The sequence below is a fragment of the Thalassophryne amazonica genome, chromosome 18 (assembly GCF_902500255.1).
Source record: "Thalassophryne amazonica chromosome 18, fThaAma1.1, whole genome shotgun sequence".
NCBI lineage: Eukaryota > Metazoa > Chordata > Actinopteri > Batrachoidiformes > Batrachoididae > Thalassophryne > Thalassophryne amazonica.
In genome coordinates this window covers 20,354,157-20,380,878 of record NC_047120.1, presented here as the reverse complement: position 1 = coordinate 20,380,878, position 26,722 = coordinate 20,354,157, and the positions used below count along the sequence as shown (strand labels likewise).

Here is a 26,722-nt window from a genome sequence, read left to right as displayed (position 1 = left end):
CCTGCTTTGGTAACTCTCCATCTTACTGTTGCTTTCAATCCAGTATGTCAGTCTGTCATTTATCATTTTCTTCATAGTTTTCCCCATGTGAGACATCAGCGCAACTGGCTTATAATTACATGGCTGCGTAGGATCTTTACCAGGCTTTTTGATGGTAATAATAATAGCCTTCTTCCACTCCACCGGAATCACTACTGCCTCCCAAATTTTATTATACAGGCTTAACACCACCTCCCTTTCTTTACCAGTCAAGTTTTTCAACATAATGCAGCAGATTCCATTCTGTCCTGGTGCGGTTTTTCCTAATTTCCTCAGAGCTCTACTGAACTCGGACCTTGAGAAATCTACATTAAGAGCATCATTTTCCCCACCTTCATTTCCAAACTCAAACCGATAAGTTCTAACAGTGCCCTCTCTACTCCTTTTTTCTTCCTGGTTTAAATTATCCGTACTATGTACTTTAGCTAGCGTTCTTGCAATAACTGCCGCCTTCTCTCTACTGTCAGTAATCACATTCTGGCTATCCTTCAGCACTGGGTACCTATACACTCTTCCATTACCCTTCATTTTCTTGATCATTCCCCCAGATTCTTTCTACTGGGGTTGTTCAGCCGATCGAATTACAGAACTTCCTCCAACACATCTTTTTAGCATTCTTAACAGTTTTCCACACCATTGCCTGGAATATGTTATAGTTAATCAGGTTCTGAAAGTTGTGTGTCCTTTTCAAACATCTAAAAGCTCTATTTCTCTCTTTGATAACTTGCTTACACTCAGCTGTCCACCATGGGACAATTCTGTTCAGAGTTTTAGGCTTAGATTTTGGGAGTGCCAATGATCTCTGTGCTTAAATTATCAATGTCCAGATTTGTATCAACCATTAGCAACAACTCTTCACTGACTTCACTGACCGCCTTAAATTTATCCCAGTCTGCCTTGTCTAAGAACCACTTGTCCCCTCTCACCCCAGAATCACATACAAACTGGACTCCTATCTGAGTTTCAATTGGATAATGATCACTCCCAACAGTACTATCCCTCAGTATGTCCCACTCACACTTATCAGCAATGTCTTTTGTTACTATAGTGAGGTCAAGAGCTGATTCAGTACCCCTTACTATATCCACCCTCATACCTGTTCCATCATTCATACAGATGAGCTCTTTTTCCTCAAACTCTGCTAAGGTTCTCCCATTACCATCCGTCTCTCCCCACGGTGTGCTGTGGGCATTAGAATCAGAATCAGAAGAAGTTTATTGCCATTGCCAGTGAACAGGATTCACAGACTAGGAATTTGCTTCGGTACAATGGTGCAACCTTAAGAAGAGATAAAATGCTAAGATAAAATATAACATGTGTCAAAATAAGATAAAATCTAAGATAAAAAAAAAAAGAAATATGAAATATGAAAGGCTGTGTGCAACAGAAAAACAAAAACAGAAAAAACAGTGCAGTGGGATGAGTGCAATTAAAAACCAAAGTACACTGTCTAAAGTGACCCGTGATAAGATGATAAAGTGACAGAGTTAAGCTTAAGGTGACTGAGTTATGAGGAGTTCATGAGTCTAACGGCAGAGGGGAAGAAACTGTTCTTATGGCAGGAGGTTCTGGTCCGGATGGACCGTAGCCTCCTGCCCGAGGGGAGTGGTTTGAACAGACCGTGTGCAGGGTGAGAAGGGTCAGCTGTGATCCGACCTGCTCGGCCCAGAGTCCTGGAGACGTGTAGGTCGTGGAGAGATGGAAGGCTACAGCTGATCACCTTCTCAGCAGAGGCCACAATGTGCTACAGTCTGTGTCTGTCCCTGGCTGTGGCCCCGGCGTACCACACCATGATGGAGGAGCAGAGGATGGACTCGATGATGGCCGTGTAGAACTGCACCATCAGCTGGACAGGCAGCTTGCCCTTCTTCAGCTGCCGCAGGAAGTACATCCTCTGCTGGGCCTTCTTGATGAGGGAGCTGATGGTTGACTCCCACTTGAGGTCCTGGGTGATGGTGGTGCCGAGGAAGCGGTGACAGACCACAGTGGTGATGGGGCTGTTGGTGAGGGAGAGGGGGCTGTGGCTTTCCTGAAGTCCACGATCATCTCCACTGTTTTCTGGGCGTTGAGCTCCAAGTTGTAGCTGCTGCACCAGGTCACCAGCCGGTCCACCTCCCTCCTGTAAGCAGACTCATCCCCATCCGAAATGAGTCTGATGAGGGTGGTGTCGTCCGCAAACTTGATGAGCTTTACAGAGTCGTGGCTGGAGGTGCAGCAGTTAGTGTACAGAGAGAAGAGCAGAGAGGAAAGGACACAGCCCTGTGGAGATCCTGTGCTGAGAACCCGAGTGTTCGAGACATAGCTCCAGGCACCAAAAAAACTGGCGTAATGTCCGTGGGTGTTGATGATTTGATGTTTAGAAGCTCCTCGCGGGTGTAGGGACATGATGACACACGATTCACACACAAAAACAGACAAAACAGGGAGCACCAGAATACCAGGGTGCCTTCACGTGGCGCCATCTTGGAAGGGAATTAAAATCTCCACACCAGACAACCTTCCCTCAGACTCCCTTCCACATCTTCGCCGGCTGCTCCAACTCTACTCCCCTTTCTCCACTTCCCTGTACTGAAGTCCCCTTTGGATGAAGATGATCACCCCACCACCACCACCTTCACCCTCTTTCCTATCCAATCTCACAGCTGTGTATCCTTTAACTGTAAAATCCAGCTTTGGTATCACCCACGTTTCTTGAACACATATGACGTCTGGGTGGACATTAATTACATAATTTAATTTACATGACATATACTTTTTAAATTCCTGTCCATTTGTAATTAAACTCCTCGCATTCCGCTGCAATTAAAGTAACACCATCAGGCTGAACCAACCAATGCATGAGATTGAGATTGCTGGACGTCATCATTTAAAATATTCCTCACTGTTTTCCAATTAAAACCTGTTATATCCAAGTATTTCTCAGCTGACTTGACTATAATTTGATTCTTTCAGTCCGGCTTATAGTCTGCGCTGAACAGTTAATAACTTCCACCATGAATAGAACAAAAGCATTTTTATCCACACCCAGTGTTTGGTCAGTACGTTTATCACAGTTTTTACACTCAACAGATTGTTCCCCAGCTTTTGGCACCAGTACCGGTGCTGGCACCACTTTTGTAGGACTCCTCGGAAAGGAGTGAGGAGTACAAAGTGTGTACAAATGTTTCGTCATCACTCACTCGATGTGTTTGATTCTTTTTCCGTTTAGTCCCCCTGTACTCAATCCATGGTTCAAAACTCCCGCTACCTTCCATCTCCTCACCCTCACTTCCTGACACGTCATTGCCAGCTCCCCGCTCCTGACTACCCAGAGGCGTTGCCAACCGCCTCCACTCGTCCACCGATCGATGCAGACATCCTCCCCGGTCCGCGGCTCTTCCAGCCAAAAACACACAACAAAACTGGTAACGAGTGAACCTGAACAAACTGTCGCTACTGCTCTCGCTGGTTTGTTTTTACAGTTGGCAAACCAGCTTTTATGCGCTTTATCACCACCTACTGGATTAGATAATGGACAGGTTGCCTACATCTATATAATAAATGAAAAGTGGCCTTTGTGCGTTTGTGGATCTGGAGCATTAATTGAAATCCAGAAAAGAGCTGACTTTTGTCCTTTGGCAAACTTGTGTATTTTTTTCATGAGGATTCAAGTTGTGAAAACCAGAGCACCCGGAAGAGAACCCACGCAAGGTGATTGGAACAATTTTTTTTTTTTTTTTTTTTTTTGGGAAATCGAATCTGGACATTTTCTGTGTGCATGTGACCCCAAAACCAAAATTAACATGTTCACACTCTGCACAAAACAGCAGAATTGTGACTCAACGGTGTGACGAAAAAAAAAAAAAAAAGAAATTTGATCTAATGTGAACACTCACAGTTCAAATATAAAACTTCACTCGCTCATCTTCAACTGCTTAGTCCTATTTAGGGTTGCGGGGGCTAGAGGCTATCCCAGCAGTCAGAGTGTGAGGCGGGGTACACCCTGGACAGGATGCCAGTCTGTTGCAGGGCCACAAACAGACAAACAAACACACACACACCTGCACACACACCTAAAACAATTTAAAGTTTCCAGTCCATCTAATCTGTGTGTCTTTGGATGTGGGAGGAAGCCGGAGCACCCGGAGAGAACCCACGCAAACACGGGCAGAACGTACAAGGGTGATTCTTAGACTACGAGCACTTATGTCCTTTGATCATATTGTATGAAAAACAGAAAAAAGGGGAAATTTCACACTTTTATAATTATCTTTACAATGAAAGTGTTTTAAGAAATTTCAGCATCATTATATGCAAATATTGCCATTTTGTGCTTGTCCCACACCCAGACTTTTGATCTTCAATGATAAAAATGAATTTGACTGAGGGTATTTGACTGACCAGAATAATTTGCATCACATTTGGAGCAACTTTAACTTTTGACCATTGTGCGTATTGAAGTTGACTTTTGTCACCTTTTCTGCCGTTTTTAAACCCATAACTCCAGAACATTCAGTCATAAATAGTCTAAAATATACACTTATAGAATCTTTATGATCAGAGAATTTATTCTCTTTAAACAGGACGGAAAACCTCCTCGGCTCGTGGACTGTTTCATCAACATAAACACCAAATTTGGTGCTTTCAGACAAACTGATGGTTTCTTCATGAAAATCCTCTGAACACCTTTATTTTTGGTGAAATGCTGCCCTCGTGCGTCTGATAAAGGTGTTTACAATTATAAAGGTAGAAGTTGAAAAAGTGTAAACAAAACGTGTTATACTTTCTGAAGAGTTCTGTAGTTAGATTTTTATACAGTTTACATATTTTTCTTTTTACTTACGTAAGCAGAAGGCCGTCACTTCATAAAAAAAAAAAAACAGGTTTATTTTTAGGTGTTTGGCTTCGTTCGTGTTAGAAAGATAGTGTCACATAAATCTAAACTTTTAAACAGAACAAACTTATCATTGCACCTGTTTTTGCAACTCACACAGAAAAACATCAAATTATCCACTTGAGTGTTTTTGATTGTGTGGCACTTTAATATTAATATCAATGTAATGTTACTCTGTAGTACTTTAAATAGTATGTTGTTTTACTGTGAGTCAGAGTGACAAAATGATCAGAGCAGCTGAACAGCAGCATTGTAAATCTGGACACCCTGTTGTCCTCAATTCATGTCCATCTCTTCTGTCATATTGATCTTCCAGCATTTCTGCCACCAAATTTTCTTCATGACAGAATCTGAAATGTTGCTGGTTCAAGAAAAATGTTGTTCATCTTTAAGACACTCCTCGTTCCACCTCCACCATCGACCTCTGACCTTACAGGTATAGCAGCAGACATCATGAACCAGTTCTAGTTAATAACCAGAGCTCACCTGGGTTTATTCTCCCAACTATTTCCCCGCACTATGCAGGCGAGGAAAATGATGACATACCCCAAATAAAATTCTTTACCAATGGCTGTAAATTTTGTTAGTCATTTTAGTATTTATACTAACTGTATTAGGGGACAGAAATTTGCTGGAAGTTGAGGTTCTTTTCCAAAACAATTAATGACTGTAAATTTTCTTGAATGCAGTCTTACTGTTTCCATTAGAACACATGAAATTCAGGAACATATGCTCCATTTTAGGTGAATTTCATAGTTTTCATGATTAAGAGTTGATATTTCCCCAAAATTTAAATATCAAAATTCTGTATTCAAGAAGAGAGATTCAATGAATCAAACAAAACCATCAGAATTAAAATTGATCAAACTGGAGAAAAGAAGCATTTTGGGTGAATTTTATTATTGTTCAAACAACTAGTCTATGATTACAACAAAATTATAAATGTTGTGAGGAAGAATTGTGAACAGAGCTGAGATTAGGCAAAAGAAAAAGAAATATCCACAAATAAATGCCCCCCCCCCCCAAACCCCTTGATATCTTACCCAAAATTTATTAATTCAACATTAAAACATTCTTAGAATCAAAGTGTCCCAGCATGCAGCAGGACTCCTGACACAGACGCCATCTCACACCTCGACTACTGTAACACCTTGGTGACAGCTTAAACACCATGAACATTCAAACACATCACACCTTCACACCACCTTTTAGTCCAAATCTGCTGACACACTGACGGACACATTTTTAAATTTCTGTTGGATTTCTTTTTAATAGAATGCAACAGGCCCCAGACCCGGGGTCAATAGTTGGACCCTAAACATTGTATCCGAGGGCTCTCTTCACGCTGGTGATCATTCCCTTAATTCAGAGGTCTCAAACTCATTCCAGAAAGCATCGAGAGGGTGCAGGTCTTCTTTGCAACTACCCACTCCACCAGGTGATTTCACTGATTAACATCACTTTGAGCAGATGGAATCAGTTAAGCCTGCACTCTCTCCACCTTTTCTGGAACGAGTTTGAGACCTCTGCCTTAATTGTTGATAATTGCCCCTCGTGGGCACCTGGCTGACCAGGGATTACCTCAAGTATGTATGTACCTCATGTACATGGATTAAAATAATAAACAACAAAAATCCTTCTGAGTTTTTTTAAAAAATCATAATCTGTTCATCTACTTTTTTATAGAAACACTTGCGTCCAAGGATTTAAGGTAAAATGAGGTGGAGACAGTTAAGAAAACAGCAAATTGTTCTCCTGCTGAACAAGATTATACAGTGGGGCAAAAAGGTATTTAGTCAGTCCCTGATTGTGCAAGTTCTCCTACTTAGAAAGATGAGAGAGGTCTGTAATTTTCATCATAGGTACACTTCAACTATGAGAGACAAAATGAGAAAAAAAATATCCAGAAAATCGCACTGTAGGATTTTTAAAGAATTATTTGTAAATTGTGGTGGAAAATAAGTATTTGGTCACCCACAAACAAGCAAGATTTCTGGCTCTCACAGACCTGTAACTTCTCTAAAAAGCTCTTCTGTCCTCCACCTGTTACCTGTATTAATGGCATCTGTTGGAACTCGTGATCTGTATAAAAGACACCTAACCACAGCCTCAAACAGTCAGACTCCAAACTCAACCATGGCCAAGACAAAAGAGTTGTCAAAGGACACCAGGAAGAAAACTGTAAATGTGCACCAGGCTGGGAAGAGTGAATCTACAATAGTCAAGCAGGTTGGTGTGAATAAATCAACTGTGGGAGCAATTATAAAAAATGGAAGACATACAAGACCATTGATAATCTCCCTTGATCTGGGGCTCCATACAAGATCTCATCCCGTGGGGTCAAAATGATCATGAGAAAGGTGAACAAAAATCCCACACCTACACGGAGGGACCTGATTAATGACCTGCAGAGAGCTGGGACCAAAGTAACAAAGGCTACACGCTACACAGAGAGGGACTCAAATCCTGCAGTGCCAGGCGTGTCCCCCTGCTTAAGCCAGTACATGTCCAGGCCTGTCTGACATTTGCCAGAGAGCATATGGATGATCCAGAAGAGGATTGGGAAAATATCATGTGGTCAGATGAAACCAAAATAGAACATTTTGGTAAAAACTTAACTCGTCGTGTTTGGAGGAAGAAGAATGCTGAGTTGCATTCCAAGAACACCATACCTACTGTGAAGCATGGGGGTGAAAACATCATGCTTTGGGGCTGTTTTTCTGCAAAGGGGACAGGACGACTGATCTGTGTTAAGGGAAGAATGAACATGGCCATGTATTGTGAGATTTTAAGCCAAACCCTCCTTCCATCAGTGAGAGCATTGAAGATGCAACGTGGCTGGGTCTTCTAGCATGACAATGATCCCAAACACACCGCTCAGGCAATGAAGGAGTGGCTCCGTAAACCCCTTAGAAAATTTGTTGAGGGAGTTGAAAGTCTGTGTTGCCCAGCGACAGCCCCAAAACATCACTGCTCTAGAGATCTGCATGGAGGAATGGGCCAAAATACCAGTACAGTGTGTACAAACCTGGTGAAGACTTACAGTAGTGTTCAGAGTAATAGTAGTGCTATGTGACTAAAAAGATTAATCCAGGTTTTGAGTATATTTCTTATTGTTACATGGGAAACAAGGTACCAGTAGATTCAGTAGATTCTCACAAATCCAACAAGACCCAGCATTCATGATATGCACACTAAGGCTATGAACTTGGGCTATTAGTAAAAAAAAAAAAAAAGTAGAAAAGGGGGTGTTCACAATAATAGTAGTACCTGCTGTTGACGCTACAAACTCAAAACTATTATGTTCAAACTGCTTTTTTTAGCAATCCTGTGAATCACTAAACTAGTATTTAGTTGTATAACCACAATTTTTCATGATTTCTTAACATCTGTGAGGCATTAATGTTGGTTTGGAACCAAGATTTTGCTCGTTTACAAGTGTGCTTGGGGTCATTGTCTTGTTGAAACACCCATTTCAAGGGCATGTCCTCTTCAGCATAAGGCAACATGACCTCTTCAAGTATTCTGACATATCCAAACTGAACACATGATACCTGGTATTCGATATATAGGCCCAACACCACAGTAGGAGAAACATGTCCATATCATGATGCTTGCACCACCATGCTTCACTGTCTTCACTATGAACTGTGGCTTGAATTCAGAGTTTGGGGGTCATCTCACAAACTGTCTGCGGTCCTTGGACCCAAAAAGAACAGTTTTACTCTCATCAGTCCACCAAATATTCCTCAATTTCTCTTTAGGCCAGTTGATGTGTTCTTTGGCAAATTGTAACCTCTTCTGCACATGTCTTTTATTTAACAGAGGGACTTTGCGGCAGATTCTTGCAAATAAATTAGCTTCACACAGGCGTCTTCTAACTGTCACAGCACTTACAAGTAACTCCAGACTGTCTTTGATCATCTTGAAGCTGATCAATGGGTGAGCCTTTGCCATTCTGGTTATTCTTCTATCCATTTTGATGGTTGTTTTCCATTTTCTTCCATGCGACTTTGTTTTTTTTTTTTTGTCCATTTTAAAGCATTGGAGATCATTGTAGATGAACAGCCTATAATTTTTTGCACCTGCATATAAGTTTTCTACTCTCCAATCAACTTTTTAATCAAACTACGCTGTTCTTCTGAACAATATCTTGAACATTCCATTTTCCTCAGGCTTTCAAAGAGAAAAGCATGTTCAACAGGTGCTGGCTTCATCCTTAAATATGGGACACCTGATTCACACCTGTTTGTTCCACAAAATTGACAAACTCACTGACTGAATGGCACACTACTATTATTGTGAACACCCCCTTTTCTTTCTTTTTTCTTTTTTTTTACTAATAGCCCAATTTCATAGCCTTAAGAGTGTGCATATCATGAATGCTTGGTCTTGTTGGATTTGTGAGAATCTACTGAATCTACTGGTATCTTGTTTCCCATGTAACAATAAGAAATATACTCAAAACCTGGATTAATCTTTTTAGTCACATAGCACTACTATTATTCTGAACACTACTGTACAGGAACTGTTTGACCTCTGTCATTGCCAACAAAGGTTATGTTACAAAGTATTGAGTTGAACTTTTGTTACTGACCAAATACTTATTTTCCACCATAATTTACAAATAAATTCTTTAAAAATCCTACAATGTGATTTTCTGGATTTTTTTTCTCATTTTGTCTCTCATGATTGAAGTGTACCAATGTTGAAAATTACAGACCTCTAAGTAGGAGAACTTGCACAATCAGGTACTGACTAAATACTTTCTTACTGTAATTCACTCACAAACCATTGCTGCGCTTTTCTAATGCAACATCATATGATAGAAAGACTTTAACCTCCATATTATTATTTTGTTTGCCTCCTTGCTCGCGGCCGAGACGGTCGCATTTTTCTCTTCTCCCTCCCTCATCTTTCCTGCTTCTGTGGCGTGTTGTCTGTGAGGCTACCAGCTTTGCTCTTCTGGAAACATCAAAAATGGATGTTAAAGTGGTCTCTGAACGCAATTGACACTATTTTTTCTACAAGACACTCGGGAGCGGAGGACCCGACCTGTCCTGCCGGGACACATGTGATGGGTTACGTGATGGACAGTTGGAGGAAATGGCAGGTCATGTGCCTTTACACGCTGTCTGTGGAGGATGTCGAAGATGTGTATATATTTGGCATGGTGGTGACCGGGTTCCTGCTGTGTGGAGCAGGCATAGTGCTGGTTTACCGGAAAATTAAGAAAGTGGAAGCGACAATAATTGGCCCGTCCATGCTGCCCCACATGATTGATTCGATTGGAAGGGCAGTGTCAGCTCAGTCGGCAGGTGTTAACCGCGCGTTGGAAACCATCTTTGGTAAGATGGCTGCACTGGAAAACCGCATTGATCGTCAGTAATGACCACTCTCCTAATTCAGATGTATTGGAAGCCACTCTGTCTCAGACTGTGGAATCTTTCAGGCGTCTGCTAATCTGGATTTTCATTCGGCTTCCCAAAACACAGCTGCACTTCAAGGCCGCTGTGATAAAAACCTCCTGGAGAAGAACAACGCTCATGCCTCACCCCCTGGTCTTCCCCCGCCCTCAGCTTCTCCAGCTCTGACGTTGACTGTGGACTGTTCAGGGCTGGGCCCTTCCTCCCTCCAGAATGGACGAGCAAGGCCGTTGATGGCGCCTAAAGGCGGCCTCCGGGTGTTCTGTCTGATAACTGGACTCTTACAAATCTCGGTCGTCGTCTCTCGTCCTGTTGTTGTGTGTGATCATTGTTCATTGTGCTGATGGGTTTTTTCCTGCATTGCTGCTGCGTGATTCAATGCAGCAGCAATGAAAGTTTTTCTTTCCCAAGTCTTACCTTGTGTGTGCTTTTTATATGTGTTCATGTACCAGGCCGGCTTATGTGTGTTGTTTGTGTGTGTCGTTTGTCGTCATGAGGCCGGTCATGGTTTGCTCAGCCCTGCTGTTGACCTAAGGCAGGACATACATCTGGAGCTGGTCCCCGGGTGCCTAAAGGCGACTTCTGCTCCTAACTGGCAATTAGGATGGGTTAAATGCAGTAAACACATTTCATTGTGCAGGGAACATGTTCCTTTGTGCATATGACAATAAAATTCTTTTGAATCCTTGAATTCTTGAATATTATTTAAATACTTCAGGATAAACACATTAAGGGGACAGCTGTTATAGCATATACTGTTGCCATGACGATATATGCCGACGTTCATGGCCCCACTGCGATACATATTGTCACCAGAGACAATATGTGCCAGGTGTGTCATTACATACAATCCACTGCACCAGCTACAATATGTGCCTTGACCAATGGTACAAATTGTCATGATATGCCGCAACAGTTTTGTGTGTGTGTGTGAGAGAGAGAGAGAGAGAGAGAGAGAGAGAGAGACAATAATTTTGTATTTTATTAATTTGTGTATATATTTGTGTATTTCCTTGAAAGAGGTTTTTTAATCTCAATGGGACTTTCCAGGTTAAATGGAAAAAAAAAGTTTTTTGTCTTTCTTCGTTTTTCTGTGTTGTCATGGGGACCATGATGGAAATAAGTACAACAATTAATTAGATATTCTTTGATAACATTTTTATCAACTGTTCAACTTTTCTTTGTTTTTCCTGAACAATGTCAACATATTATAATTATGTTTAAAACTACAAAACCTATCACAATACGCAAAGAAGCATCCAATGACTCATCTGTGCAGCATGATCATAGCATTGATTATATTTTCCTCATTCTGTACATGTCACAACATGTACAAGACCAACATTGTTATCTGAATAAATGCAACATAATCATTCACAGTGCATTGTACATGTCACAACTTGAACAGCAAGGGACAATTACTTTTTTTGTAAGCCTGAGTTATGTTTCCCATTTCTCTCACTCCTCACAGAAGTGTATCGGTAAAATAAAATATGAAAAATTGGCCCCACAAATGGTCAAAACTATAATATATATATATATATATATATATATATATATATATATATATATATATATATATATATATATATATACATATATATACATATATATATATACATACATACATACATATACATATATATATATACATACATACATACATATATATACACACACACACACACGAGGTCTGTCAAAGTAATAGTCCTTTTTATTTTTTTTCAAAAACTATATGGATTTCATTCATATGTTTTTACGTCAGACATGCTTGAACCCTCGTGCGCATGTGCATCTCTTGTTAAAAGTGAAATCTGAGGGAAAATGGCTGATGTCCAGCTCTTGTGATAACCAGAGAAAGAGCACACGACGGTCTCGTATCCACAGAGCCATCTGTTTAGAAATGGTCTGGTGGCTTGTGCCACGTCGTCACAGCTCGGAGCGCGGCGCGCCGAGCGTCCTTAAAGGGGTCCTTAAAGCTGTAGTAACAGACCTTATTCTCTGTGAAGCCCGTAACATTTTCCCCCGAAAGCCAGATAAATTTTTCGAATGGTTTCCAGGTGCCAGTCTCTAACAGCTTCTGAAAAAATTCTGATGGAAAAAGTCCTTTTCATTCCGCAATTTCCAGACAATGAAAATCTGACGAGGGAGCGGGACCACTCCTTCCCAAGGCGTGCTCACAGGCGAATGACGTCACTGACAGGCGTGGAAAAACTCACGCATGCGCACGAGGGTTGAAAAAAATAAAAAGGGCCGTTACTTTATTGACAGACCTCGTATATATATATAAAATGGCAATTTTTTTGAGTACCATTTACTCCACACAGATTTACCATAGCGTGCCATACTGTTTGTATTTCCTCGTAATTGAAAGTCATATTCAGTGACTTGGGAATGTTCATGTATCCATCCCCTGACTTGTCTGAAGAAAACTGGCAATCAAACTGATTCTTTACAGGAATTACACCAAAGGTGCCCATGACCTATGCAACCCACCATCTTGGCTTTTTTCTTTTTTATTAATTTATATCAAATTGTAGAGATTTGTTTTGAGATTGAGTTTAAGTAAGATAGATTTTGGAATTTTTATGTTGAGAAGCCTGATTTATTTATTGCAATTGAAATGGAATAAACAAATTAAAATGCATGAAATACCAAGGGCCCAAATACTTTTACAAGCCACTGTATTTGGGTTCATGACCATTTAGAGCCTTATATATCAGCAACAAATCCTTAAATCTGCTCTTCGAGTCACATGAAGCCAGAACGGCTGTGATCAAACCTCCTGGTCTTAATCAAACACGCGGAGCAGTATTCTGTACAGTCTGTAGACATCTCATAGTCTTGTGTGACAATCCAGAAAATAAAACATTACAATAGCCAATTCTGGAAGAGAAAGACTGAATTAAAATGTAAAACAAATCCTCCCATTGTACATTTCCACTTTATCAGTTCCATCAGTGCAACAACTTAGTCATCAGGTCAAATTCACCATTCTGATACTTTATTTTAATGAGTGCTGTTAATTAATTTGTTTCTTTACAGACATGCAGCCATTGTTGGTGATTAAAGAAGAAACTCTCACTGAACACCAGGAATGGAATTTGAGTGCTGACAAGGAGGATATTAAAGAAGAGGAGAAGCTGTGGATAAAACCAGGAAAATGCTCACCCTCCACAAAATCACATACAGAAATTACTGCATGGACAGAATATATCTCCCTCACAGAGAAGGCGTCTGGGTCTCACTGAAATCAACCAGGCCTACAGAGCATCGATAATAAGTACTGGACAGTACTTAAAGAGCTCTGAAGAAGAAATCGTAAAAAAGGTCGCACAACACCACGAGAAGACCTTAACTGAACAGACCTCAGTCACTAAACTGGCAAAAAACTTCTACAAGAGAAAGAAATCAACAGTCTCATGCCTGCAACAAAACTTGCAAGACAAACCAGAGAACAATACAGCAAAAGAGAAGGAAAACATCGAGTGGAAAGATGGAAACAGCACAAAAGAGCCGGACGATTCCAAGAAGAACTCGAAAAGGAATACATCAACAAAGTTGGATCAATGCAGTGGCTAAAAAAAAGGAGAACTTGGTTTTGATGGAGAAAGAATTCTGATTGGAGCACAGGATCAGGGACTTCCAACAAATGGCTTCAAAAAAATGGCTGGGATCTCAAAAAATGATAAATGCAGATTCTGTCATACAGCTGCTGAGAGTGTATACCGGGGTGGCCAAGTTCGGTCCTTGAGAGCCACCTTCTTGACACTCTGTTCTGAGTGTGGTCAAAGATTTGGACAAAAGAGCAACCTGAACACACACATGATAATTCGTGCAACTTCTCCCAGTGCTGCGGGGAGACATCTCTTCTGTGGCAGCACTCAGCTTGGTCATCCACCAGATCAGCTGGGTCATCCACCAGATAGTTCTGATCCTGGACCCCAGCAACAACACCATCAAAGGGCTAAAAGAATCCAGTGAAACTCCATCATTGTAAATTGGTCCATTGGGGAGAAGAAAAAGATCTTTCACTGCTTCGCTTACTCAAACATGAGAAGTGAGGCAGGAGATCAAAAGCAGTATTTCAGGAGAGGATAGGTCACCATCTTGAAGAGAGCCCTCGGATACAGTCAGTAATGTTAAGGGTGCAACTTTAGACTCCATGTCTGGGGCCCACTGCACTCTATTAGAAGGAAAATCAAGGCAAATGAAAAACAGAAACCTGAAAAATGACCTATGATCAACATTATCATTGAAAGACATCGATATCATCCCAGTTGTGGTGGGGGCAACAGGCCTGATGTAGAAGAACCTGAAGAAATACCTTGAGGCAATCTCCGGTCACCCAAGCGCACATGAGGTGCAGTTTTCTGCAATTAAGGGAACGATCACCATCTTGAAGAGAGCCCTCGGATACAATGCCAGCTCTGGTTAGGATAACTATAGTGCCTAGAGTGCAACTTTAGACTCCAGAATTGGGGCCCACTGCATTCTATTAAAAAGACGTCAAAGATAAATGAAAAAAAAACCAAAGACAAAAAGAGAAGACAGCAAAAATGATTGATGTGACAGTCCCCAATGACTATGGCCTGAATAGAGCTGAAAGGAAGAAAATCACGAAATACCAAGACCTTAAAAATGACCTACAAACAACGTGGTCATTGAAAGAAATTGATATTACACCAGTTGTGGTTGGAGCAACAGGGCTTATAAAGAAGAACCTCAAATACCTTGAGGCAATCCCTGGTCACCCAAGTGCCCATGAGGTGCAGATATCTTCAGTTAAGGGAACGGTCACCATCTTGAAGAGAGCCTTCGGATACAATGCCAGTAATGATTAGGATGCAATTGTAGACCCCAGGTTTGGGGCCCATTGCACTCTGTAAAAAAGAAATCTAAGAGAAATAAAAAGTCAAGACAAAAACAATTTGGCTGTTCTGAATGTGGTAAAAGATTTGGGCTAAAGAGCAACCTGTACACACATGATAACTCATCCACTAAACAATATACAGGTGCACACAGGCCCAGAACAGCAGGAACTAGAAGAAGAACTGGCAAATAAGACTGAAGAAACAAGAAAAATGGACAGCGTCCAAAACTGACTAAATTCAAGGAGAATAAAAAAATTCTAAACTATCCTGCATAAAGTTAACCTGGGACTGGCTAAACTGGTCCCAGAAGGAACCACGTTGACCGATTTTAAACTCTAAATTATGGAGCGGCATGATACATACAAAGTAAATTAGCCCCACAAGATTTGGAGAGAAAAATAACCACAATTAAAAAGAATACTGTGTGACAATGGAAAAAGACATTACAACAAAAAAATCAACCGCATAATAGCAGAGATCTCCAAGATATCAACATTTTTGGAAGCCAAAACCATAAAAGGAATCTCCTTAAAGTAAATCACATTAAATGAAAATACAATATTGAAGATAAACAACTGGGTGGGAGGCTGGGTGACCATCAAGCCTTAGTGAAAGCTTTTGCTGCACAGATTAGGAACAAAGACAAGAAAATACAAGCAAAACAGATAAACAAGCAATTTGCAAAAAAGCCCAGGCTAGAGTACAGGAAGCTGGCAAATGACACAATAGAAGTACAACAGTCACCCGAGAGAGAATAAGTTGAAAAATTCTGGAGACCACTCTTTGAACACTCAATACCAAGAGCCAGAGTGGATTGAAATAATAAAACAGAAAAACAAAGACAAACTGCAAATGCCAGCAATTGCAATCACTGAAGAGGAGATCAGAAAGAAAATGAGTGAATACAGTAACTTTCAAGCGACAAAATCCCAAATTTTTGGTTGTAAAGGCGGACAGCGTTGCACCACCACTATGCAGTGGCTTTTACCAAAATTCTGATTGGAGAAGAGGACACACCAGACTGCCAGACTGGTGTGTACCAGACTGCCTAACGACTGAGAACACAAGCCTAGTACCAAAGACCAAGGAAACACAGCTTCCCAACAAGTACAGACCCATCTGCTGCCTAACAACAACGTACAAATGACCAACAGGAATCATAGCTGATGCCTTTTATGAACATTTTGACACTGGTGGCTACCTGGAAAATGAACAGAAAGGTTGTTCCAGAAAAAGAGCTAAAGACCAGTTACTGATAAACAAAGCTATCCTGGAGGACTGCAAAAAAAAAAAAAAAAAAATAGAGGAGAAATCTCAGCATGGCTTGGATTGATTACAAAACCCTAAAGCTGCTTTTACAAATGATGACAGCAACTCACGAATGCCACAAAGTATAAATACTTGGCTGCTGATCACGAATGTCATGATTTGACGCAGAGGCGTCAGGTGTCCTCAGGAACTGCTGTGTTATGTGTCGACGCAGGTTGAGGAGCGGACCTGCGTCTGACGGAACCCAGCGCCAAAATAACCAGAAAGCGGTTCCAATAACAAAAACAATTTATTTCTTCACCCTCTGGTGCATAATAAAGTGTAGAAACTAAAACAGCGTCATTCTGGTGGAGTGAAGGCTGGCATGCTCTCCAGCGCCCAAAAGGATCGAAGCCCGGCGCTTCTGGACTCACTATTACCGCCAAACACCCCCCAGGTGGACACGACAAACCGACTCTCTGCGAAGGATAGAAGAGGTGAGGTAAGTCAGCAGTTACAACTAATATCCTTCAAAAGACACACACTATCAGCAACACATTCAGGTCTGTATTTTCAACTTTATGCAAATGAGCAGCTTCTCACAACAGGTGGAGGATCACTCGTCCGCACGTCACAGCAGTGAGAAGTGAGCTGCACAATTCTCATCTCAATTCAAATATACTGCGCAACAAAATACCAAGTTACTATCAACGAGTAGTCAAACAATTAGTCACCTCTGATGTGTGCTGACAGCATGTGTCTCTCACCCTTCCTGCTTCACAGGCTCGATGTGTCAAACCCAGGCGCGGTCCTCAGCGTCTCACAAACGAACATCACAAGGTCGAGTTCCCGGCAATTCTGCTTGAATCACACATGGCTTAAATGCAGAACGCCATCTAATTATCTGCTTCAGCTGAAAGTCTTTAAGGTTGCATGTGAGCACCATCCACAGGTGCTGCACATGACGTTGATGAGGGTGTGAGCACCATCCACAGGTGCTGCACATGATGTTGATGAGGGTGAAGGACTCTTCAGTCAGCACCTTTTCCACAGACAAATCAGTTTCCATGCCACCTGGAGAGCAAAGAAAAGAAAAGAACACCAAAATGTCCAGCCACACCCCCCAACACACAACAGTACCCCCCCCCCCCCCTCAACGGGAAGCCTCCTGGCGACCGAACCGACCAGGCCCGAGAACAGCACCTCCCGCCGGAGTCCTCGTCAGGAAGCAGACAGCACAACGCTCCCAAGGTCCACCACAGACAGCAGGACAGGGCACCGCAGCTGGAAGGCCGGCTGGCATCAACAAAAAAACCCAAAACAGTCCCCAGTATAATCCAACACACAAGAAAAAACATAAAACCCACCCAAAACCTCCCCAGGGGACCGTCTCATCCAACCCCGGGAAGAAAAGAAAAACTCCCAAACGCAAAAACCCAACACAGCCCCTCAAACACAATACAAACATAAATGCATAAAAGAAAAATAACAAACAACCCCCCCAGAACGGCCTGCAGAGCCCAACCCCCCCCCCCAGAAGGCCTTTACCGCCGGTTCCAGGAGGAATAGCCAGAACCGGAATCCCACAAAGGTCCCCAGGTGTACATGGAGCAAACGGCGCCCCCCCAGAGGACCGTACCATCAAACCCCAGGAGGCACCCCCCCCACAACCCCGGAACCCCAGACCCGGCCACACCTGGCTAGTCGGCCCCACAAGCCAATTCCCCCCCAGAGGACCGTCCCATCAACCCTGGAGGTGGAACCCGGAAGGAAACAAAACAAAATCAAAATCCAACCCCCGGAGAACTACCTAAAACAACCCCAGGGGCACAAAACTACCGTAAACCCTGTTACCTTCCCCGGCACCCCGAAAGACCCCAGGTCCATCCCAGAGCCCCTCGGTGGCCCAATTTTGGCGAACGGCTCAAAACATAAAGCCGGGGAAGGGAACAGGAAAAACTAACCCAGCCCCAACCCCAAGGCGCAGCGGAAAACCGGAAATACGTCCGGTGCCCCAACTCGACCATACCCAAGCCTCTCGGGAGGGGTGGAACTACCGAAAAGGCGAACGGCAACAGATCGGCCCACCCCTCCAACTGAGGTATGTTCCCGCTGCACCACACCCCGGCAACACCAATGACGAACGGTACAAAGGCTCACCGAGGCTGGAGTGGAACCGGGTCCTAACCAAACCAAAAAAAACGCCCCTAACACCGCCCCCCCCTAGGTGCAGAGGTCTTCTGAGAACGCTCAGCGTGACCAACCTGCACCACCCCACAACCCACAAGACAAACGGTCTTGGGGCAAGTGAGGTTGGGGTTAGGGATGTAGGGAAATAAAAAACAACAAAATAAAACGACCCAAAAACCCAAACAGAAAATACCTAAAAACACATAAAAAATAACGATCAAGTGAGCCCAGACGGGCTTCTAACCGCCTAACGTTCACTCCACCAGACACGCCTCTGACTCCCCAAACAAATAATAACCCCTATTCAAAAAAAACAAAACATTAACCCATACAAGTTTTTTTTTTTGTGTGTGTGTGTGTGTGTTATTTTGCCTGTCCCAGAACACCTGGAGATACGTCACTATTATTTTTCTTGACGCTTCTATGTTGGGGCAATACAGTGATCTCCGCTCGTCCGAGCTGCATGGGCTCGTCAGCAAGAGGAGCCAGAGGTCCCGTCGGAGGAGCCTCAGTGGGGCGAAGAAGAGGCGGCCCAGATCTGTGTCGGGGAAAGCCCCGAGACGAAAAAACCCGCTCTGATGGCCGCCCTCTCTCGCGTCCACGCTCCTTCATCCGATCATCTAGACGAATCACCAACGATATTAGCTCATCCTCAGCGTCTCACAAACGAACATCACAAGGTCGAGTTCCAAGCAATTCTGCTTGAATCACACATGGCTTAAATGCAGAACGCCATCCAATTATCTGCTTCAGCTGAAAGTCTTTAAGGTTGCATGTGAGCACCATCCACAGGTGCTGCACATGACGTTGATGAGGGTGTGAGCACCATCCACAGGTGCTGCACATGATGTTGATGAGGGTGAAGGACTCTTCAGTCAGCACCTTTTCCACAGACAAATCAGTTTCCATGCCACCTGGAGAGCAAAGAAAAGAACACCAAAATGTCCAGCCACACCCCCCAACACACAACATGCTGCAACCTGTTACCACATGTTATGATTAATGGCATGTGTTGCTGGAGAATTATCAGGAATCATTACGCACGGTCAAGAATAATGTTCCGCATTGTTGCGTGCTATCGTGTAAACTTATTCAGATGCATTAAGTCATGTCAAGAATGTCAGGAATGTGCCAAGAATGATGCAAATATGACATTCGTAACGTGTCTTGCCCATGTGTAAACGCAGCATAACCCAAGTGGTTAATGCACTTGGTTTCAGTGTGGAAGGTTCCCGGTTCAAATCCCACCCCTGCCACATTTCTCCATGTGTGTGGAATTACGTCAGGAAGGGCATCCGGTGTAACACTTGTCCCAGTCCAACATGCAGATTCACCTTGGATTTGCTGTGGTGACCCAAAGTGCAAAACAAGGGAACAGCCGAAGAGGCTTACTTACCACTCTCCTGGATCATGAGGTGCTTAGAACTCTACATCATTAATGAGGAAATTAGATTTTTCCTGAGGAGACAGATGACTAAGTGGAACTCCACCATCACCCTCAATCATACAGAGGGACAGATTATAATTGAAGACATACAAGTGCAGACAGGGATATTCCAAGGAGACAGCCTCTAGCTCAGGGGTATTCACCTCTAGTCCTTGATGTGTCCTGCAACTTTTAGGTGTGTCTCTGCTTCAACACACCTGAGTCAGTCAATGAGGTAATTTGCAGCACTCTGGTGAACATGACTGCATACTGAGGAGGTAATTCGGCCATTTGATTTAAGTGTGTTGAACTTGGGATACATCTAAAAGTTGCAGGACACCGGCCTTCGAGAACTGGAGTTGAATACCCCTGCTCTTACTACTTTTATTCGGACTTCGCATATATCTGCTGAGGAAGATCTTGAAGGAGTATGACATCAGGTATGATTTGGGTGGAGGCAGAGGAAGGAAACATTGGGAAGTGGTGAACCATCTATTTATGGATGACTTGAAGATCTTTGCCAACTTGGAGCAGGGACTCAGTTGGCTCGTGGAGGCAGTCATGACTTCTACAAGGACATTGGTATGGAATTTGGACTGGATAAATGCTCTAAATGTACAATCAAACGAGGTCAAAGGGAAGCAACAGAAAACATACACTTGGATGAATGGAGCGACATTGAAGATTTGGCTGAGGATTCCACATACAAATACTGTATTTGGGACTTGAAGAAAACACTCCAATAAAGCATAAGAAAATGAGAGATAGAGACTGTTATGGCATATATTGTTGCCACAACAATACATGCCATGTTCAAAGTCGCTAGTGCATATTGTCGCCGGCACATATTGTCCCAAGCGACGATATACAGTAGTGTTCAGAATAATAGTAGTGTTATGTGACTAAAAAGATAAATCCAGGTTTTGAGTATATTTCTTATTCTTACATGGGAAACAAGGTACCAGTAGATTCAGTAGATTCTCACAAATCCAACAAGACCAAGCATTCATGATATGCACACTCTTAAGGCTATGAAATTGGGCTATTAGTAAAAAAAAGTAGAAAAGGGGGTGTTCACAATAATAGTAGTGTGGCATTCAGTCAGTGAGTTCATCAATTTTGTGGAACAAACAGGTGTGAATCAGGTGTCCCCTATTTAACAATGAAGCCAGCACCTGTTGAACATGCTTTTCTCTTTGAAAGCCTGAGGAAAATGGGACGTTCAAGACATTGTTCAGAAGAACAGCGTAGTTTGATTAAGAAGTTGATTGGAGAGGGGAAAACTTATACGCAGGTGCAAAAAATTATAGGCTGTTCATCTACAATGATCTCCAATGCTTTAAAATGGACAAAATAACCAGTGATGCGTGGAAGAAAACGGAAAACAACCATCAAAATGGATAGAAGAATAACCAGAATGGCAATGTCTCACCCATTGATCAACTTCAGGATGATCAAAGACAGTCTGGAGTTACCTGTAAGTGCTGTGACAGTTAGAAGACACCTGTGTGAAGCTAATTTATTTGCAAGAATCCCCCGCAAAGTCCCTCTGTTAAATAAAAGACATGTGCAGAAGAGGTTACAATTTGCCAAAGAACACATCAACTAGCCTAAAGAGAAATGGAGGAATATTTTGTGGACTGATGAGAGTAAAATTGTTCTTTTTGGGTCCAGGGGCTGCAGACAGTTTGTGAGACGACCCCCAAACTCTGAATTCAAGCCACAGTTCACAGTGAAGACAGTGAAGCATGGTGGTGCAAGCATCATGATATGGGCATGTTTCTCCTACTATGGTTTGGGCCTATATATTGCATACCAGGTATCATGGATCAGTTTGGATATGTCAAAATACTTGAAGAGGCCATGTTGCCTTATGCTGAAGAGGACATGCCCTTGAAATGGGTGTTTCAACAAGACAATGACCCCAAGCACACTAGTAAACGAGCAAAATCTTGGTTCCAAACCAACAAAATTAATGCCTCGCAGATGTGAAGAAATCATGAAAAACTGCGGTTATACAACTAAATACTAGTTTAGTGAGTCACAGGATTGCTAAAAAAGCAGTTTGAACATAACAGTTTTGAGTTTGTAGCATCAGCAGCAGATGCTACTATTATTGTGAACAAACACCCCCTTTTCTACTTTGTTTTACTAATAGCCCAATTTCATAGTGTGCATATCATTAATCTTGTTGGATTGGTGAGAAGCTACTGAATCTACTGGTACCTTGTTTCCCATGTAACAATAAGAAATATACTCAAAATCTGGATTAATCTTTTTAGTCACATAGCACTACTATTATTCTGAACACTACTGTATACTGACAGTCAAGGAACATATTGTCGCTGGTCATTAGAGCAAGAAGTAAAACTTTATGTTTAACTATGTGTGTCTATCTCTGTCTCTCTCTCACACACACACACGCATGCTCACTCACTCTCATTACGTCTCCCAAGAACATAATAAAATCATCGGCATTTATTTATTTATTTAATATGCTGATTAAATTCAGCGGGTGGTGTTTACTGATCTGCGGTCGTAGCTCAAAGCAGCAGCTTTGGGGTACGGGAGGCTGCAAGCAACATCATTGCCAGAGACTGCCGCGCATCAACGGCTAACTCATGCTGCGGGCAGCCAGTGCCTGGAAGTCTAAAAAGTAGGCTTCCTGTGGATCTGCACTGTGTTTGGTTCTAGGGTTTTATCGCTGTGAACACATGAAAATTGTCACATTTATTTTCTTGCAAGCCTTCTCGACAGCATGACTTTTCATGGCCAGTGAGCACAGGACCGAGGAAGATGGTTTGATCCATCTTGTACTGGTAATGCGCGATGCAGAGACCACATTGTTTCAGGGTGACTTTAAGCACTCAGATGTTGGTGAATTATTCTCAGTGCGTGGGTGATATTGGCTCAGTAATAAGAAAAATGCCAGTGCTGCTGCTTCTTGTGATGGCGCTGACAGGACAGGGCGCACGCCGGAGACCCTGGACCCTTGCACTGTGCATAAGTATGACGACAATTTCTGATGAAATACTGACCTTGTGGTGCATGTGGTTGCTGAGTCCTCTTGTGCCCCCCCACCATGGGTTTGCCAACATGCGCAGTTGAACAGAAAATGACTGGCGTGTGGTGATGTGATTCCCAAAGTGAGACTTAAGCACATTTAAACAGGTCCTTTCTGCTGTGAAGTTTTATCAAGCGTGCACGATAATATATTGTCATATACGTGCAGTCAAGGATGATTCGGGCTGCTGCCGGCGGAACAATCACATGTTGCGCCCACAGTTGTTGAGCTGATCCACAGATTTATGCACAAATCCACCATCTTTTACACACAATGTGCGCGGCTCTAACTGGAGCAAGTCTCTCTCTTTCTCTCTTTGATTGGTTTATTGATTTGGCAAAATACATGATTTCATTTAACCTTTATTTAACCAGGAAAGTCCCATTGAGATTAAAAACCTTTTTTTTTTCAAGGAAATACTTAAAATTGCTTACAAAGCCATCTATATACACAAATTAATAAAATACAAAACTAGAAGCACTTGGAGAATGCAAACCTCTGCCAAGGGCACAGGGTCACTGATGTCACATGGAATACCCTTTGGCAGAGAGACTTATTCCACGCCGTTTCACGCATCTACCGTCATGTTTCAGATTCAGTGGTTTAACCCTCTGGGGTCCGAGGGCATTTTTTGGACAGTTCACTCGCCTGGCATAAATGTTTTATGATTGCTATTAACGGCTCTCCTTGCATTCCACAATCAAGTTTTATGTCTCTTTTTTTTTCAGGACAACCTGTACTTTCAAAATATATATATGCTATAGTTGTGTTTTATAAGTGTAATAAAGGTTTACAATCAGAAATAAGAAAGGAAAAAGTAAATCGGAAAATAATTTTCCACACACATTTATTAATGTTTATTAACACACAGCAAACTATAATAAACTAGTAACAAATCACTCCTAAAAACAATCTTTGGTGTGTCACGTGAGGTGAATCTGCCCTATGATTGGATTTTGGAAAACCATGTGACAGTGAACCAATTCCGATACACAGCTTCTATGAGGAGTACAAAGATGGTGGACGGTGGCTCAAAAGTCTGGAGTTAACTTTTCAGCAAAAAAAGAGTAAGTTTCTATCTCATATCATTAAAAAATTATTTATGATTTAGTAAAGCTTGGTCTCAGCTGTCGTATACAACGGCATTGGTCCCAGAGGGTTAAACCCTTAGATCTTCAGCAAACGTATTTATAAAGAGAAACTGCATGAACTACGCAAGTTTTTTTTAAATTTTCAAATAAGTTTATTCAGTGAGGAGAAACAAATGCTAAATTATTGTGTTGTAACTTAATTTTTGTTCAGCCTTTGTTACTCGTCTTCATGAAGTTAGATGCAAAAATGTTTAAATTGGCCCTATCCTGCAATGATAAAGATTTCTTAAAACATTACTGGATCCGGATCGTGTTCCGCATCATTACCAAAATTTAATGACTTCTAAGTTAGGCCAAGATACACCCCTGGTAAAAATGTCATTAAAATCCGTTGAGGATTTTTTGAGTAATCCTGCTAACAATCCAACCAACCAACAAACAGACGCGACCGAAAACATAACCTCCTTGGCAGAGGTAATAATTATTATGACTCTCTCACTCTCACACACACACAACTGTTGCGGCATATCATGACAATATGTACCAATGTTCAAGGCACATATTGTCGCTGGTGCAGTGGATTGTATGTAGTGACACACCTGGCACATATTGTCCCTGGCGACAATATGTATCACAATGGGGCCATGAACATCGGCATATATTGTCATGGCAACAATATATTCTGTAACAGCTGTCCCCTTAAAATGTGTTTATCCTGAAGTATTTAAATAATGTGGAGGTTAAAGTCTTTCTATAATACAATGCTGCATTAGAAAAGAGCAGCAATGGTTAGTGAGCGAAATATAATCTTGTTCAGCAGAACTGTCTCCATCTTGTTTTACCTTAAATCCTTGGATGCGATTGCAAAAGGGTTTCTATAAAAAAAAGTAGATGAACAAATTATGATTTTAAGAAAAAAATTCAGAAGATTTTTTGTTGTTTATTTTATTCCATGTACATAATCCCAGTTGTTGTGGGGTGACAGGCTTTATTAAGAAAAACCTGAAGAAAAACCTTGAGGTAATCCCTGGTCAGCCAAGTGCCCACGAGGTGCAGTTATCAGCAATTAAGGCAGAGGTCTCAAACCCGTTTCAGAAAAGGTGGAGAGAATGCAGGCTTAATTGATTCCATCTGCTCAAAGTGATGTTAATCAGCGAAATTAGCTGGTGGTGTGATGTGTTTGAGTGTTCATGGTGTTTAAGCTGTCAGCAAGGTGTACAGTAGTCGAGGTATGAGATGGCATCTGTGTCAGGAGTCCTGCTGCATGCTGGGAAACTTTGATTCTCTGAATGTTTTAATGTTGAAATAATAAATTTTGTGTAACGTGGATTTTTTTTTTTTTTTTGGGGGGGGGGTGAAAACTGAAATTCACCCAAAATGTAGGTTTTTTTTTTTTTTTCATTCGTGGATATTTCTCTTTCTTTTGCCTAATTTCAGCTCTGTTCACAAGTCTTCCTCACAAAATTTTGAATTTTGTTGTAATCATAGACTAGTTGTTTGAAAAATAATAAAATTAATCCAAAATGCTTATTTTCTCCAGTTTCTGATCAATTTTAATTCTGATGGTTTTGTTTGATTCATCGAATCTCTATTTTTGAATGCATAATTTTGATATTTAAATTTGGGGGAAAAATATCAACTCTTGGTCATGAAAACTATGAAATTCACCTAAAATTGAGCATGTTTCTGAATTTCATGTTTTCTAATAGAAAAAATAAGACTGCATTCAAGAAAATTTACAGAGTGTCAATTTTTTGGAAAAGAACCAACTTTCAGCAAAAATATTTCCAGCAAATTTCTGTCCCCTGATACAGCTGTTAGTATAAACACTAAAATGACTAACAAAATTTACAGCCATTGGTAAAGAATTTTAGTTGGGGTATGTCATAATTTTCCTCGCTTGCATAGTTGGGAGAATAAACCCAGATGAGCTCTGGTTATTAATTAGAACTGGTTCATGATGTCTGCTGCTATACCTGTAAGGTCAAAGGTCGATAGCGGAGGTGGAACGAGGAGTGTCTTAAAGGCAGGGTTGGGTAGGATTACTTTGAAATGTAATCCTAAAGTAATCAGATTACAAGTAATCCAAATGTATTCTTTCAGGGTAATCCTACCCAACCTTGCTTAAAAGTAAACAACATTTTTCCTGAATCAGCAGTGTTTCAGATTCTGTCATAAAGACAATTTGGCAGCAGAAATGCTGGAAGATCAATATGACAAAAGACAGACATGAACCGAGGACAACAGGGTGTCCAGATTTACAACGCTGCCGTTCACCTGCTCTGATCATTTTGTCACTCTGACTCAGAGTAAAACAACCAAAGTTACTATTTAAAGTACTACAGAGCAACATTACACTGATATTAAAGTGCCATGGGCTCAATTTGGTGGGGAATATGGGGGACATGTCCCCCCCCCCCACACACACACACACACCTTTTCAACCAGGGGGACAGAATATGGTATGTTCCCCCCACCTTCTGACATATAT

The 26,722-nt window shown here is 41.8% G+C and overlaps 1 long non-coding RNA gene across 1 annotated transcript; it reads right to left on the bottom strand.

The window, feature by feature from the left end:
* Positions 1-6,007: 6,007 nt before the first annotated feature.
* Positions 6,008-22,504, bottom strand: LOC117531213. The gene is made up of 3 exons (XR_004566560.1): positions 22,492-22,504; positions 16,305-16,308; positions 6,008-6,134 (listed from the first exon to the last, which is right to left on the bottom strand). It is a non-coding gene; the product is annotated as an uncharacterized LOC117531213 (long non-coding RNA).
* Positions 22,505-26,722: the final 4,218 nt, after the last annotated feature.